The sequence below is a fragment of the Pseudophryne corroboree genome, chromosome 12 (genome assembly GCF_028390025.1).
Source record: "Pseudophryne corroboree isolate aPseCor3 chromosome 12, aPseCor3.hap2, whole genome shotgun sequence".
In the NCBI taxonomy this organism is placed as follows: domain Eukaryota; kingdom Metazoa; phylum Chordata; class Amphibia; order Anura; family Myobatrachidae; genus Pseudophryne; species Pseudophryne corroboree.
The window spans coordinates 28473835-28492574 of record NC_086455.1 but is presented as its reverse complement, the minus strand read 5'-3'; the positions used below and the strand labels follow the sequence as shown (position 1 = coordinate 28492574).

The following is an 18740-nucleotide window of genomic DNA, read 5'->3' as shown; positions in this document are numbered from 1 at the left end:
AAGGAAGTGCCGGTTCGTGATTAGAGGTCACGAACGGGTACTTCCTTTAATAGACCCGCCGCTGCCGCCGGAGATGCAGGAGGGACACAGGAGAGGCGCGCGCTGTGCGTTCCGTGTCCCTCCTTCACACTGCTCTGCCTGTCACACTGCACTGCCACTGACTCGAGTATAAGCCGAGGTGGCTTTTTCAGCACAAAAAAAAAGTGCTGAAAAAGTCGGCTTATACTCGAGTATATACGGTACGTCTTTTCCACGCTCCATTTAAACTTTACAATTGATAACTTTTTTTTTTTTTATAAACTATTCCAAACCGTTCAATGTGTTCTTTATTTATAAACTGCCATTTTATTTTATTGCCATGCACATATGCATAAAGGAAAAGTTTTTTGTTCTATTGTTATGCTTCAAGAATTCCTGACAGGTTACCTCATTAACAGGAATCTGTGTGGTGTATTGTCTTCACGTATCATGGCAGGCATCTGTTTTTGTACGCTGTGTAAGTGGCAACATCATCATCATCGCACTGTTATGACACATCACTCAGAATAATACACCATCGCCAGGCAAGCAGTACTTCCTTCAAGGTTCAAAGCGCTTTTGTTGCATTGCATCTTGAGGCAGGTTGATGTTTGCAGAGATTACAATTGCTCTTTCTGTATAATAAAAGTAGCATGTGTATCCAGAAATATTATTTTGTTATACCTAGTAGTAGTGTAGAAGTGTGCGTTCTATAACTTAACAGTGCCCCCATTGTGGTGATAAGTATTATTTTTCATTGTCACTCACAATCAATTATCCCCTGCATTTATGACAAATATATCGCTATGTGGTAACAGTATATTGTAAACTTACTGTTTCACCACCACAAACTGCACGTGCAGGGTAGGGAAACCGAAAGCCTAGATTTTGTCTTTCAGCTTTAATATAAAATAAATTAATATAAAAAAAAATAAAGGATAAGAATAATATATTTTTAAAATAACATCAATGTGAGGACCAGCCACGTGGCTACCCACACGGTCACCCATAAATCTGTCGGAGATAAGCCTCCTACTATCAATCCCCTTCAATTGTCTGTTCGTTACCCTTTGTTTACCAATCGATTGTGAATCCCAGAAAGCAGACACCACACGCCAGTTATGTCCACCAAAATGAGACTGGCTCCACTTTATTCAGCAGGGCGTTATATAGAAAGAGGTACTTGCATGAATACTTGAAACACGTCACATTTAAAAACAATAATGCATCTCTTCTCATAACTCCTCTCAGGCTGACACCCTCCTACGTGTCTTTCACCAGAAGTCTAAACACAAAGAAACTGTCTAATAACATGTTTTCAAGACTTATTGATACGACCTTGCTTCGCACAGAACGTACTAACAGTGAAATGTCAGCATTATTATGATTTACTCAGAGAAGCATACTTCTGCTTCTCTACATCATGGCTGCTACTTAACAAAATGGCTGACACTGCTTAAGCTAAATACATTTATCTTCCTCAAATCATAAGGGTTAAAATTGCATTTCTATTTTCCACACAAAATGATGGCATGTTTGTACTTTTATATATTTAGGGATTCATTGGGGCTTATAGTGTACGGTGTCTACTTGCCTACATAGCATTGACCTCACCTCCTCCGCTTCTCTTAATAGACCCTTGAATATTTTCCGCCCCATAATCTGGCACTGGGGGCAGGGACTGATGTGAACGGTCAGATGTCTCTGCAAAGTCTTTCGCAATATGCTACATGAATAACTGATAGATAAGTAATAAATGCATCTTCTCTCTTTAACTTGTAAATAAATGTATGTGGTACAAGACTCATGGCAGTAAATGATAGGCAACCTGAATATTGGTCATTTCTAGATCAGTCCACTAATTCGTAGTAACACAAATGAGATACAGTGGAGATATATCAAACTTTGTAGAGAGAAAAAAAAGTGAGTTGTCATCAACCAATCAGCTTCTAGCTATAATTTATCTAGCCAGGGCCAGATTAAGGGCCTCATGGGATTGGAGCTGAAAATGTTCACGGACCTATTATGAGAAGTGGAGGAGGTGAGGCGGGGTGTGGCATGCGTGACCGGCGGTCAGAAGACCGCCGGTCAGCATACCGACGCCAGGATCGCAGCAGAGGAATCCCGGCAGGGGGTGGCGAGTGCAGCAAGCCCCTTGCGTATGGGATCTATTCCTACCCACCCGTCGGGATTTACACAAACACATTGTGAGGGGTAGGGATGTAGGGGGAGGTTATGTGACCATCGGTCTCCTAACCGCCGGTCAAATAACTACATCCTGGTGACACCAGTGCCATGTAGGCATGTATACCCCATACACTATCAGCCCAATGTCTCCCTAGATATATAAAAGTGCAAAAATTGCATAATTTTGTGTGGAAAATAGAAATGCAATTTTAATACTTCTGATTTATGACCGACCGTGTTGCCAGCTGGTGTCTGGTCATCATCATGCTGCCATGATGATGGGCCTATATTTATGTGGTGGCCTGGAGCTGGAGCTCCATCTGCCCCATTGTTAATTTGGCCCTGTATCTAGCACAGTATAAAATGACAGAAGTTGATCGGTTGGTGTGGGCAACTTCTCCACTTTATCTGCCTCCAAGATTTGATATCTCTCCCTCATTGTGGCAGCACTGCTAACTAATGAATCAGTAGGTCACATTCTCAAGCTGTGTCCAATGGCTTCTTCCATTGAGCCAAGATGACAGGTACACACTAATGAATACTCCACAGAAGTACATCTCCCCAGCAGAACTAATGAACCATGTTTTTTTTAATGGGGCTGCACTTCCATCAAAACGGATAGACCACTATATAAACACATATGGTAGCGATTCACATCTGATTATACTTTACACCAATAATCTTGCTATTAGTCTGCATTTTGCAATAGATGTACTGCACTTGTGTATGAATTGTTTGAACTATCGCCACTTCCAATTAACAATAGTCACTGCTTTCTGCATTCAGTACACACAGTAATGAAGAGTGTTTGACAACCACTTTTCAACAAATTAGAACAAACTTGAAGGATTTAAGAAAATAAGTAATTTGCAATATGGAGGTCTTGCCAAAAATATTTATTATCTAGCATTACCTGGAATTAGCTGAGCGCAGCATAAGTGTCACGATGTTTATTCTACTTCATTAAACATTTATCATGTACTGTTATAATGAACTCTGCCAAAGGCCTTGAGGCATAATATGACAGACTCTGCAGTTATTAAGTTTGCCAATAGTTTTAGAAGTGACAGAGAATGAACGCTAGTGGATATTACAACAATACATTTATAGAAATAGTATTGGCAGCCAAATTACGAAATAAAAATGAATATGAAATGAATACTACAAAGTGTAGAGTGATAAAGAGAATCTAAATGATGCAACATAGAACAAGTATAGTTAATCTATATAAAAACAAAGCAGAACCTTGGAGTCGGTGCTTTTCCTTTCCCCCGAAACTGTCAGTAACAGTGATGTGTACAAAAGCAAACGCAGTGGGGGGGAGGGGGTTCCAGTTGCCCAGAAACCCCCCTTCTCTTGGCCAGCACAAATTATGACAGCAATAGTATATAATACAGTGCAGTGCAGCAATAGTATACAACATGCAGTGTAAGGGACATAGCTGAGTTGTTGCACATGCCCAGAGGTAGCAGCTCCTTCTATCAGTGCACTGGACTAGAGAGTAGCTGACAGGAAGAGGAGACAGGAGCCTTACCATGAGGTGGGAGACTGTGTGCTTAGAAAATGCAGTACTGGTTCTATTTTGTTTGCATATTTATTTATTATGGGATTAACCTTTTCCTGACCGCTTATTTTATTTATATTAGTTAAGCATGTTTGATCAGAGCCGGCCTTAGCTATAGGCAGGCTAGGTATTTGCTTAGGGCATCCAAGCATGTCTAGGGCATCCAAGCATGTCCCTGCAGTATCTCTTGCTGGGAGGGACAGTCTGCAAACTATCTGTTACTTTCTAAATGTATTCAATCAGTATTTGTATACACTGCTGTTTACATTGGTCAAATAGAATGCACACTAAATGTGCATTCCTTATGATACCACATGTGTATTTCTAAATGTATCCAATCAGTACCTGTATACACTGCTGTTTACATTTGTCAAGTAGAGTGCACACTGTCTCTTGAACTCCCTCCGACATGTTTGAATGCCCTGGACTTGTGAGACCTTAGACAGCAGAAGCCCAGTAACGGCAATTCCTGGACCTGTGACATTTTCACTGACTATATAAGGTTATTACTGGATGACTCCTTATGATATCACATGTGTATTGTGGAAGACTGCTCCATATAAATCTGACATAACCTATACTGCCTGTGCACATGGGGGAGGGGACCCTGGTATCCTGTGTCCCTTATCCCTGTGCAAACCCCAGGTGTCTGCAGGGGTATAACATGGGCAGTGTTCTCCCCACACTTTTTCTCAGTCAGTCCATGCCATAAAATTCCCTTGCCATCCAGCACTGTAACGTGGTCAGTAAGTTGCGTTGCGCTATTTCTATATGAAAGGTCAGTGCAGCGTGACTTTCAGATGCGTCAGACTGGAGAGCAGAGCATATTGCTCCCGCAGTATAAAATAAAGGGCATACAGTTGCTGGGAGTAACAGACACCAGCAAACACACTGAACAGTGAAGAGAATGGACAGTTGCATGTTTGATACTGGTCTTTTTGTATAACCAGCAAGTATGGCAGTATCTGGACATTGCTGCCATCTGTGTCCAACCAGCAAGCTAAAATAAAGGATGAGGCTTGCAAAGGACGGCATACCCTGTGAGGTCAAATCCCTTGTACGGGTGCCCCTTTAACGGCTGCGAGCGCAAGCACTCACCCTTTCTGCCGCCCCCATCTCACAAAACGCAGTCACGGATTTAGGGAGCTGCATGGGCGCACACACTGACTGCAAGCACACCAGCAAGCAAAAGTATGTTTTATTTTAAAAATAAGCTACTAGCATTACTAATGTGGGGCATATGTGTAAGGTGCATTACTGTGTGGCATTATGTGTATTATGGGCATTACTAATGTGGGGCATATGTGTAAGGTGCATTACTGTGTGGCATTATATGTATTATGGGCATTACTAATGTGGGGCATATGTGTAAGGTGCATTACTGTGTGGAATTATGTGTATTATGGGCATTACGCAGGGTGGAACTGGCCCACAGGGGCACAGGGTAACCCCCCGGTGGGCCCCACTGCCTGAGTGTTGCTGGGTCAGATGCAGAACTAGCGGCGGTGCTAGGGGGCACCAGCCAAAATTTTGCCTAGGGCATCAAATTGTCTAGGGCCGACTCTGAGTTTGATACAGCCTATAGTATAGACTATAGTGTTAAATATTAATACTGTATTCCATACAGTATCCAATGTATAAAATGACCAATGTGTACATTAATGTCCAGGGTCGGTACTAGGTTCTTCTACCGTTCCCCCAGACTCCCGCACTTACTCCTATGTTCAGCAGGAGATGAGGATTGCATTTGGAAACCCCCCCTCTAGAAATCATGCCTCTGCCACTGGAATAAAGTACAGAAGTGTAAACAGTTGTACAGGGATGCTCATAGGGGTGGTCTTCTATTTGCCGGCGGTCGGGCTCCCGGCGCTCAGTATACCGGCGCCGGGAGCCCGACAGCCGGCATACCGACACTTATTTTCCCTCGTGGGGGTCCACGACCCCCATAGAGGGAGAATAAAATAGTGTGGCGCGCGTAGCGCGCCACCGTGCCCGTAGCGTGGCGAGCGCAGCGAGCCCGCAAGGGGCTCATTTGCGCTCGCCAAGCTGTCGGTAAGCCGGCGGTCGGGCTCCCGGCGCCGGGATGCTGGTCGCCGGGAGCCCGACCGCCGGCCAGCCGTAGTGAACCCGCTCATAGATTGCAGACTAAGGGGGTATCCAATTACCCATGGTCAATGACCGCGGGTAAATGTATCAACAGGGGCTATCCTATTAGCTCCGATGCAGCACGCTCCTCCCCCAGATGCCAGCACTTATCGGGATTTATGCATAATCCCCGATAAATGGCATGCCGGTGCCGCGATAACACATGGGATTGGGCACTTAACCCCGATCCTGTGTGTTTTCGTGGGAGCACGGGTCCGTTTTCAGCTAATAGAAATGGCCTCTAATTGGATACCTTGATAATGACCATCAGTCATTAATTGCGATATCTGGCCGTTTTCATCCGCCAAAATGGCATCGGGGCTAATTGGATACCCCCTAAGGTGGTGGAGGATGTGTTTGTGTAAATGACAGTTGGGTGGGAGATAAAGAGATAGGAGGGGTCTTCACAATTAGATATTATCATTATTGTTATTACAGGTTGAGTATCCCTTATCCAAAATGCTTGGGACCAGAGGTATTTTGGATATGGGATTTTTCCGTATTTTGGAATAATTGCATACCATAATGAGATATCATGGTGATGGGACTTAAATCTAAGCACAGAATGCATTTATGTTTCATATATACCTTATACACACAGCCTGAAGGTAATTTTAGCCAATATTTATAATAACTTTGTGCATTAAACAAAGTGTGTGTACATTGAGCCATCAGAAAACAAAGGTTTCACTATCTCACTCCCACTCCAAAAAGTCTGTATTTCGGAATATTCCGTATTTTGGAATATTTGGATATGGGATACTCAACCTGTATTACAAATACTGTACATAGCACAAACAAGGACTCACAAATGATGCTCTGTAAAAAGTGATATGGGGATAATTCAGACCTGATCGCAGCAGCAAATTTGTTAGCAGTTGGGCAAAACCATGTGCACTGCAGGGGGGCAGATGTAACGTGCAGAGAGTTAGATTTGGGTGGGATGTGTTCAAACTGAAATCTAAATTGCAGTGTAAAAATAAAGCAGCCAGTATTTACCGTGCACAGAAACAAAATAACCCGCCCAAATCTTACTCTCTCTGCACATGTTATATCTGCAGTGCACATGGTTTTGCCCAACTGCTAACAAACTTGCTGCTGCGATCAACTCTGAATTACCCCCATGATCTCTTGAAAAAATGTATGCATTTCTGTGTAAATTTTTGCTCAACTTATTCTCAAAGTGTACTGCAGTGTGTAGTCAAAAAGGACACAGCTGATGCCAATGTCTACTGGAAGCTGTCAGATGTCAATCAGAACGAATAGAAAATTCAGCGTGTACAGTATGGGGTCATTATTTGACTGTGATAATGGTGTCCTGTTTGATTTTGCCATTATGAACTAGCACCAAATAGCCGGTCATAAACCCAGAAGTCCTCACACCTGCAAAGTACAGCTGTTATGGAAAGAGCTGACCTCTGTTGCTTAGTTTAGCCTTTGGCCTATGTTGGTGTAGAGGGTTGGTATCGGGAGACTAGCGTTTGAGATCCCCGAGGTCACCATACCGACCCTCGGGATTGCTGGTGGGTGGGGGGGGGGGAGGCTGCGCTCACCACAGGTTCTCTTCCCACTCTATGGGTGTCATGGACACAATAGAGAGTAAAAATAGTCCCTGTTAGTGGCATACCGACTTCGTTCTGGCCATAGATCAGGATTTCGGCGTCAGTATAGAGACCAGCGATGTAGAATATTGTCAGCTGTGAGGTGATCAAAATTGAGTGAAAATGACTGGAAATGAATGTCATCTCTTCATGTAATCCCATGAAGTCCCAGACGAACTCAATGGGGTATATTTACTGAGGCGTGAGGTTTTTTTTTAGAAGTGGAGATGTTGTCCATAGCAACCAGAATCTAGCTATTATCTTCTAGAAGCAGCTAGATACATTTTAAGTGGAATCTGCTTGATTGCTATGGGCAACATCTCCCCTTTTTGACAAACTCACACCTTAGTAAATACGTAACTTCATCCAAATTACTTGAAGGCAAGATAAATGTTGTGCCCCTCCCCGCACCTTACAGTAAATTATTTGTATTTTAACTGACTCCTCGTCCTGTGTGAGCGATATCCCCCTTCCCCATGTGAGCCATGCCCCCTTTCCCCTGTGTGAGCCATGCACCCCCCCTTCTTCTGTGTGAGATACATCACCCTCTTTCTCCTTTTCTGAGCCATGCCCCCTTTCCCCTGTGTGAGAGACAGAGAGAGAGAGTGACAGAGATGGGGAGAGAGAGAAGCAAGGAAGAAGGAGAGAGACAGAGACTGGTAGAGATAGAAAGAGAAAGGGAGAGAGAGAGACATTAGGGAGAGAGTCAGGGAGAGTGACAGCGATGGGAAGAGAGAAGCAAGGGAGAAGGAGAGAGAGACGGACACATAGATAGGGAGATAGAGACAGGGAGAGGGAGAGAGAGAGAGAGAGAGAGCGAGAGAGAGACACACACACACACACACACACACACACACACACACACACAGGGAAAGACAGTAGGGAGAGAGTCAGGGAGAGAAAGAGATGAGAGAGAGACAGATGGGGAGAGAAGCAAGGGAGAGGGAGAGAGACAAAGAAAGGGAGAGAGACAGGGAGGGGGAGAGAGAGACAGGGACACAGATAGGGAAAGGGAGATAGAGACAGGCAGACAGAGATAGGGAGATAGAGATATGGAGAGAGAGAGGGAAAGACAGTAGGGAAAGAGTCAGGGAGAGAGAGAGAGATGAGAGAGAGAGATGGGGAGAAAGAAGGGAGAGGGAGAGAGACAAAGAAACAGGGAGGGGAAGAGAGACAGGGACACAGACAGGGAAAGGGAGATAGAGAGATAGAGACAGGGAGAGGGGGAGAGAGACAGGGAGAGAGAGAGAGACGGAAAGACAGATGGGGAGAGAGAGAAGCGAGGAAAAGAGACAGGGAGAGAGACAGACAGGGAGAGAGACAGATGTGGAGAGAGAGTAGCAAGGGAGAGAGACGCAGAGACAGGGAGACAGAGGGAAGAGATGCAGAGACGAGAGAGAGACATGGGGAGAGAGGAGAGAGAGTGAGGGAGACACAGAGACAGGGAGAGAGACAGGGAAAGGGAGCTAGACACAGGGAGTGGGGGAGAGAGACAGGAAGAGAGAGAGAGACACGGGAGTGAGAGAGACAAGGAAAGACAGTAGGGAGAGAGAGAGATGGGGAGAAAGCAAGGAAAAGGGAGACAGGGACACATGGATAGGGGGAGAGAGACAGGGAGAGAACAGAAAGAGAGAGAGAGAGAGAGAGAGAGAGATATGAGGGAGAGAGACAGACAGGGAGAGACTAGGAAGACACTTTGGTGTTTCCTGAACATTCGAGTGCTGTGCATTGTGTGTATATATATTTCTCTATGAAAAAGGTGCCACTACTGTGAATACAAGGGACTGTTGCCCATCCACGAAGGAAGAATAACCTACTCTTTCCAGAAAAAATGTGCAAGTACTGTATATTGTCATTTATGTATATACGTTCCGTGGGATTCCGCTCAAAACCAGTGACATTACACTACATAAGGACAACAGAGATGTGGCTTGACAGTGTTAGTGGTAGATGTGAAAGTCACATTACGCTATTTATACAAAACTGTCATAGACATGGCTGTGTGTGTCCGTGTCTAATGGAGTTGCACTTCTGAATTACTGTGCTCAGCCAATGTCTGACTGCCCCTTCCATCCCGAACTTACTGACTCAGCCAAAGCCTGACTGCCCCTTCCCTCCCGAACTTACTGACTCAGCCAATGTCTGACTGCCCCTTCCCTCCCGAACTTACTGACTCAGCCAATGTCTGACTGCCCCTTCCCTCCCGAACTTACTGACTCAGCCAATGTCTGACTGCCCCTTCCCTCCCGAACTTACTGACTCAGCCAAAGCCTGACTGCCCCTTCCCTCCCGAACTTACTGACTCAGCCAATGTCTGACTGCCCCTTCCCTCCCGAACTTACTGACTCAGCCAATGTCTGACTGCCTCTTCCCTCCCGAACTTACTGACTCAGCCAATGTCTGACTGCCCCTTCCCTCCCGAACTTACTGACTCAGCCAAAGCCTGACTGCCCCTTCCCTCCAGAACTTACTGACTCAGCCAATGTCTGACTGCCCCTTCCCTCCCAAACTTACTGACTCAGCCAATGTCTGACTGCCACTTCCCTCCCGACCTTACTGCCTAAGCCAATGCCTGATTGCCCATTCCATATCGGCCTTACTGGCTCATCCAATGCCTGATTGCCCATTCCCTCTCGGCTTGACTGGCTCAGCCAATGCCTGACTGCCCATTCCCTCCCGGCCTTACTGGCTCAGCCAATGTCTGACTGCCCCTTCCCTCCCCTATTTTGTCTCTCAAACCCACAGATTTATACTGATGCATTTTTTGGTGCTTAACAGAAAAAAACCCCAGCAGCTTCCTCACTACTTCCTACCTCTCCTGAAGATAATATAACACAGCCGAGAGCTAAGATTTTTTGTTAGGTAAAGTATTCATCATATACAGCTGTAACTATTATTTAAAGTGGATAACAGTGTTTTGAAATGGTTTATTTACTTGACAGCAAAAATATGAGTTACAGAGAATATTGTACGTTTGCTGTCACAACACTGTTCATTTCTTTACATCCCTCCAGTGACAAGGACACAGATATTTTGCTATACACTCAATATATTATCTTAGTTTTTCCATATTGTTTAAAATACTACAAGTAACTATATCCTATACATCAGTGCTCGAAACATTAGTGTTACACAAGTAGGTCTCTGCTGTGCTGGTGAAATATGGGGGGACCTAAAAAACAAAAAGGTCCAGGTCCAGCAAACAGCAGATCTCAGCTGCCAATCTTTAATGTTGTCACTAGGATCATTGGTGTAACCCAGTGCACTAAATGCTCCCTGAGCACACCGCTGGATTCCAAAAAGTGGTGGTCTTGTGTGCAATGGGCATGGTCTCTCAACATATCCCCTATTTCCGGGAGATGCTGGACTGCCCCCAGATACTCACCCTGTACTGCTGCCTGCTCCTCAATGACAGGGGGCCAGGTTGTGCGCTGTGATGTTCTCGTGCAGTGCCGAGATTCAGTGAAACCCGGACCGGATTTAGGGGGTTAATACAGAGTTGATCGCAGCAGCAAATTTGTTAGCAGTTGGGCAAAATTATGTGCACTGCAGGAAGGAAGGGGGGGCGATATATCATTTGCAGAGAGAGTTAGATTTGGGTGGGTTATTTTGTTTCTGTGCAGAGTAAATACTGGCTGCTTTATTTTTACACTGCAATTTAGATTTCAGTTTGAACACACCCCACCATAGCCAGATTAAGAGGGGGATGCAGGGCATATTTCGGAATATTTGGATATGGGATACTCAACCTCTAGTTCAACACAGGTGACTACAATCATATACTAAGAGGGAAGTCCATGTAAAGAGCATTTTGACCCTCCTAGAATGGGTCATGTTGGGAGGTCAGTGGTAAACGCAGGATTTGCATGAGGGGGGGGGGGGGGCGGGGGGGGGTCCAGAACTGGGTGGGGCCAATCACAGGGTTGGAGACTGAGCTGACCCAGTATATGCTAGGTCCGTAAAACTATATATCTACACACATATATATATATATACACACACACACACACACACACACACACACACACACACATATATGTACATACATACACATATACATAGCATATTAAACATGCATACATACATACATATATATATGTACACATACATACACTACACGTATATATACACATGTATATATATCGTGTGTGTGTGTGTGTGTGTGTGTGTGTGTGTGTGTGTGTTTATTTATATGTGTATATATGTATGCACAAGGATATATATGTACTATAATTAAAATAAAGTAAACTTTTATTAAGCACTTACAAGTGCCACCAGGAAGACAGAAGGCTGCAGAGGACGCTAGACAGCCATTAATTATACTCATGCAGCAAAAAAAAAAAAAAATCTTTTTTTTTTTGGTGGAGCCCCCCTGTGCGCGCCACTGCAGTTATGCACAATCTTATATACACATACGTCCCAACATGACCCTCTCCAGGAGGGACAAAATGCTCTGTTGTCATTCCGAGTTGATCGCTCGCTAGCTACTTTTAGCAGCAGTGCAAACGCATAGTCGCCGCCCACGGGGGAGTGTATTTTCGCTTTGCATTACATTTTGTGCAGAACAAGACTAGATACTTATTCTGTGCAATGATTGCTGCGACGAATGACACAGTAATGACGTTAGATACCCGCCCTCAAATGCCCGGCTACGACTGCGTTTTTCCAAACACTCACAGAAAACGGTCAGTTGCCACCGAGAACCTCCCACTTCCTGTCAATCTCCTTGTGATTGTCTGTGCGACTGATAGCGTCGCTAGAACCTGTGCAAAGCCACGATGCTCTTTGTAGCCGTACACCGCGCATGCGCATTGCGGTGCACACGCAGTTTTGCTGTTTTTTTAAATGATCGCTACGCAGCAAACAACGGCAGCTAGCGATCAACTTGGAATGACCCCCCTTGTTCTATGAAATCCTGTGTGTTGGCATCCCGCAGAACAGGATCCGTGTGAACACAAAACCCCCCTCCCAGCCAAGTGGGTGCCGTTCAGCGGGACCCGCTTGGCTGCTACGTGTGGCCCTAGCCTTATGTTTTACTGGGAACATTGGTTTATTGTCGTGCTTTGAATGTGGTTTCTACTAAAACAATTGAAATAAAGTTTATATATAAGGCTTACCTGTTTTTTTTTTGTTTGTTTTTTAACATTAGTGGTGCGACAAAAAATAAGATTTTAAACCTACCGGTAAATCTTTTTCTCGTAGTCCGTAGAGGATGCTGGGGACTCCGTAAGGACCATGGGGATAGACGGGCTCCGCAGGAGACATGGGCACTTTAAGAAAAAACTTTAGGTATGGGTGTGCACTGGCTCCTCCCTCTATGCCCCTCCTCCAGACCTCAGTTAAAGAAACTGTGCCCAGAGGAGACGGACAGTACGAGGAAAGGATTTTTGTTAATCCAAGGGCAAGATTCATACCAGTCCACACCATTCACACCGTATAACTTGTGATAAACGAACCAGTTAACAGTATGAAACAACATAGCATCAGTTCGAGACCGATGAAAACTATAACATAACCCTTATGTAAGCAGAACTATATACAAGTCTTGCAGAAATAGTCCGCACTTGGGACGGGCGCCCAGCATCCTCTACGGACTACGAGAAAAACATTTACCGGTAGGTTTAAGATCTTATTTTCTCTAACATCCTAGAGGATGCTGGGGACTCCGTAAGGACCATGGGGATTATACCAAAGCTCCCAAATGGGCGGGAAAGTGCGAATGACTCTGCAGCACCGATTGAGCAAACAGGAAGTCCTCCTCAGCCAGGGTATCAAACTTCTAAAACTTTGCAAAGGTGTTTGACCCCGACCAAGTAGCTGCTCGGCACAGTTGGAGTGCCGAGACCTCTCGGGCAGCCGCCCAAGAAGAGCCCACCTTCCTAGTGGAATGGGCCTTAACCGATTTTGGTAATGGCAATCCAGCCGTAGAATAAGCCTGCTGAATAGTGTTACAGATCCAGCGAGCAATCGTCTGTTTTGAAGCAGGAGCGCCAACCTTGTTGGCTGCATACAGGACAAACAGTGCTTCTGTTTTTCTGATCCTAGCCGTTCTGGCCACGTAAATTTTCAAAGCCCTGACTACATCAAGAGACTCGGAATCCTCCAAGTCTCGCGTAGCCACACGCACCACGTTAGGTTGGTTCATATGAAAAGATGACACCACTTTAGGCAAGAATTGAGGATGAGTCCGCAATTCCGCTCTATCCATATGGAAAACCAGATAGGGGCTTTTATGAGACAAAGCCGCCAATTCCGACACTCGCCTAGCCGAAGTAAAGGCTAACAACATGACCACCTTCCAAGTAAGATATTTTAACTCCACCGTTTTAAGTGGTTCAAACCAGTGCGTCAGGAAACTCAACACCACGTTAAGGTCCCAAGGCGCCACCGGAGGTATAAAAGGAGGCTGAATATGCAGCACTCCCTTCACAAAAGTCTGTACTTCAGGGAGAGAAGCCAACTCCTTTTGAAAGAAAATGGATAAGGCCGAAATCTGAACTTTAATGGAGCCTAATTTTAGGCACAAGTTCACTCCAGTTTGTAGGAAGTGAAGGAAACGGCCCAGATGGAATTCTTCCGTAGGAGCTTTCCTGACCTCACACCAAGAAACATATTTTCGCCATATTCGGTGATAATGTTTAGCTGTCACGGCCTTCCTAGCCTTTATCAGAGTAGGAATGACCTCATCCGGGATGCCCTTTTCCGCTAGGATCCGGCGTTGAACCGCCATGCGTAGAGACACCCTGGCCCTGGGGGACAGGGTGATTAACTGATGCATCTGCAGATGTGACCTGGACCATTTGTCCAGTAGATCCCATTGGAAGGTCCTCGCATGGAACCTGCCGAAGGGAATGGCCTCGTAAGATGCCACCATCTTTCCCAGGACTCGAGTGCAGTGATGCACTGACACCTGTTTTGGCTTTAATAGGTTCCTGACCAGAGTTATGAGTTCCTGGGCCTTTTCTATCGGAAGATAAACCCTTTTCTGGTCCGTATCCAGAATCATGCCCAAGAAGTGCAGACGAGTCGTAGGAACCAACTGTGACTTCGGGATATTGAGAATCCAGCCGTGTTGCTGTAACACCTTGAGTGAAAGTGCAACGCTGTTCAACAACTGCTCCCGTGATCTCGCTTTTATGAGGAGATCGTCCAAGTACGGGATAATTGTGACACCCTGCTTGCGCAGGAGTACCATCATTTCCGCCATTACCTTGGTGAAAATCCTCGGTGCCGTGGAAAGCCCAAACGGCAACGTCTGAAATTGGTAATGACAATCCTGTACCGCAAATCTCAGGTATGCCTGATGAGGTGGAAATATGGGAACATGAAGGTATACATACTTTATGTCCAGAGACACCATAAAATCCCCCGCTTCTAGGCTGGCGATGACCGCTCTGAGCGATTTCATATTGAACCTTTTCAAGTATAGATTCAGGGATTTTAAATTTAAAATGGGTCCGACCGAACCGTCCGGTTTCAGGACTACAAATAGGGTCGAGTAATATCCCCTTCCTTGTTGAAGCAGGGGTACCTTGACTATCACCTGTTGAATATACAATTTTTGAATTACATTCAACACTATCTCCCTCTCTGGGGGAGAAGCCGGTAGGGCCGATTTTAAAAACCGGCGAGGAGGTACCTCTTCGAATTCCAGCTTGTAACCCTGGGAAACAATTTCTGTTGCCCAGGGATCCACCTGTGAGTGAACCCAGATGTGGCAGAAAATTCGAAGACGTGCCCCCACTGAGGCAGACTCCCTTAGCGGAGCCCCAGCGTCATGCGTTGGATTTTGTAAAGGCCGGAGAGGACTTCTGTTCCTGGGAACTAGTTGTGTTGTGCAGCTTTTTCCCTCTGCCCTTACCTCTGGCAAGAAAGGACGATCCTCGTACTCTCTTGTTTCTTTGTGACCGAAAGGACTGCATTTGATAATGTGGTGCTTTCTTAGGCTGTGAGGGAATGTAAGGCAAAAAATTCGATTTACCAGCTGTAGCTGTGGAGACCAGGTCCGAGAGACCTTCTCCAAACAATTCCTCACTCCTGTAAGGTAAAACCTCCATATGCCTCTTTGAGTCGGCATCACCTGTCCATTGCCGGGTCCATAGGACACGTCTAGCAGAAATCGACATAGCATTGACTCTAGAACCCAGTAGACCAATGTCTCTCTGAGCATCTCTCATATATAAGACAGCATCTTTTATATGTCCTAGGGTCAATAAAATGGTATCCTTATCCAGGGTCTCAATTTCCGCTGATAAGGTATCTGTCCACACTGCTACAGCGCTACAAACCCATGCCGACGCAATCGCCGGTCTGAGTAAGGTACCCGAATGTGTGTAAATGGACTTCAAGGTACCCTCCTGCTTGCGATCCGCAGGATCCTTGAGGGTAGCCGTACCCTGGGATGGCAGCGCTACCTTTTTGGATAAGCGTGTCAACGCTTTATCCACCCTAGGGAAGGATTCCCAGCGTATCCTGTCCTTTGGCGGGAAAGGATATGCCATAAGAATGCTTTTGGGAATCTGCAGTTTCTTGTCTGGAGATTCCCACGCTTTTTCACACAACTCATTCAGTTCATGAGAGGGGGGAAAAGGTTACCTCAGCTTTCTTTCCCTTAAACATGTGTACCCTCGTGTCGGGGACAGAGGGGTCATCAGTGATATGCAAAACATCTTTTATTGCAATAATCATATATCGGATAGTTTTAGCCAATTTGGGCTGTAACTTCGCATCATCGTAGTCGACACTGGAGTCAGAATCCGTGTCGGTATCAGCTTTTGAGACCCCGAAGGTCCCTGCGACACAGGGACAGACACAGGTTGATTTCCTGGCTGTTCCCTAGCTTCAGCTTTGTCTAATCTTTTGTGCAATAAATTCACATTAGCACTTAAATAATTCCACATATCCACCCAGTCAGGTGTCGGCGTTGTCGACGGAGACACCACACTCATTTGCTCCACCTCCTCCCTAGGAGAGACTTCTACCTCAGACATGTCGACACACGCGTACCGACACACCACACACTCAGGGAATCCTCTAATCTGAAGACTGTTCCCCCACAAGGCCCTTTGGAGAGACAGAGAGAGAGTATGCCAGCACACACCCAGCGCCAATGACCCAGGAAAAAACACACAATATGTTTACCCAGTAGCGCTGTTATGTATATTTTTTGCGCCAAATTATGTGCCCCCCCCCCCTTCTTTAACACCCTCTTTCACCGTGGATAAGCAGGGGAGAGTTCGGGGAGCTTCCTCTCAGCGCTGTGCTGTGGAGAAAATGGCGCTGAGGAACAAACCCCGCCCCCTCAGCGGCGGGCTTCGGTCCCGCGCAAATATTGAAAAAACTGGCGGGAGCTCTTTATATATACAGTGCCTAGCTGTATATACTGCTTTTTGCCAGAAAATGAGGATATATTGCTGCCCAGGGCGCCCCCCTCTATGCCCTGCACCCTTACAGTGACTGCCGTGTGTGAGGTGTGTGGGAGCAATGGCGCACAGCTTTACTGCTGTGCGTTACCTCAGTGAAGATCTGAAGTCTTCTGCCGCCTTTGAAGTCTTCTTTTCTTCTCATACTCACCCGGCTTCTATCTTCCGGCTCTGCGTGGAGGACGGCGGCGCGGCTCTGGGACGGACGGCGAGGGTGATACCTGCGTACCGATCCCTCTGGAGCTAATGGTGTCCAGTAACCTAAGAAACAGAGCCTAACATTAAAGTAGGTCTGTTTCTCTCCCCTCAGTCCCTCGATGCAGGGAGTCTATTACCAGCAGGCTCCCTGAAAATAAAAAACCTAACAAATATACTTTCTTATCAGGAAACTCAGGAGAGCTCCCTGTAATGCACCCAGTCTCCTCTGGGCACAGTAGTTAACTGAGGTCTGGAGGAGGGGCATAGAGGGAGGAGCCAGTGCACACCCATACCTAAAGTTTTTTCTTAAAGTGCCCATGTCTCCTGCGGAGCCAGTCTATCCCCATGGTCCTTACGGAGTCCCCAGCAGCCTCTAGGACGTTAGAGAAAGCCAAAATATTTATTCAGTTTTGTTTAAGTAATTTTATGTATTCTTTAAAGATCAGGCTCCTTCTGTGTTACTTGAATGGGTCAAAATTAAAAATGAACTATCCTATAAAGAAATGGAGGAGAACTCTTACAACTGGCCATTTGCAACCCATAATCCATCGTCCAAATCAAACAGATTCAATAGAATATTAATATGGGGTCTATGTACTAAGCTTTGGAGAGAGATAAAGTGTAGGGAGATAAAGTATCAGCCAATCAGCTCCTAACTGTCATTTTTCAAACACAGCCTGTGACATGGCAGTTAGGAGCTGACTGACCGGTATCTCCGTCCACTTTAGCTCTCTCCAAGGCTAAGTACATTCGAATAATTGACTGTCTATCTTTTTTACTGAAGATTTATTGAACCACACCCCTTTAGTGTCCTCATACAATGATCTTACCAATAATACTAAACCAAGTCTACAGTACTAAAGATTTAGCAACAAAATGCATTTTGCGCTGTGCTGTGTTCACTGGAAAACGAATATAACTTTAGCAGATCTCAATAATGGCCTTGGCCGGCACAATGCTGGCTTTAAACAACCAAAATCGATGTTTTAACCTTAGAACTGTGGGGATCACCACCGTGGTACTTAATGGATTTTTGTTGAAATTTGCTTACACAATACACCACGGATATCGCCCGTCCATGTTTCTGCGCCAATACGAAGCCAGAACCATATTGTGCTCAATGTTTTAAATGTAACACCAGCTTGTGTGTGCACATGGTTGTGTGTTGGGAAAGGTAGACTTTCAGCCCCAATGGGGCAGAGACTGATATGAATGATGGGGATGCAGTCAATTTGCCGGCTGTCGGGATACCGACATACAGGAGACTGACACAAGAATCCTGACAGCCGGTGCTATGCCGACACCCAGAATCCCGACACCTGCCTGAATGTCCCACTCATTTGGTATGTCCACGCCACCAACCGAGTGGGAATAGAAACTGTGGCGGGCAAAGGTCGCCACCGGGCCCGATGCGGGGCAAGCACAGTGAGGCCTCGAGGGGACTCGCTGCCTAGCTGCCAGGATTCCGGCAGATGGTATGCCGCTATCGGTATACTGACAGCCGGCATTCCGACTACCGGTATTTTGTATGTATTCCGTATGATGAACATTCTCTGTACAGTGCTGCCTAAAAAAGTGGCCCTAAAAAAAAAATGTTTTAATACA

General features: G+C 45.7%; 1 long non-coding RNA gene across 1 annotated transcript in view; it reads right to left on the bottom strand.

Annotated features, from left to right (window-relative positions):
- Positions 1 to 345: 345 nt before the first annotated feature.
- LOC134981334 (uncharacterized) overlaps positions 346 to 18740 on the bottom strand; it is a 53334-nt gene continuing 34939 nt past the window's right edge. Inside the window, exon 3 of the long non-coding RNA XR_010190541.1 lies at positions 346 to 653. This is a non-coding gene — a long non-coding RNA (uncharacterized LOC134981334). The remainder of the gene's footprint in view (positions 654 to 18740) is intronic.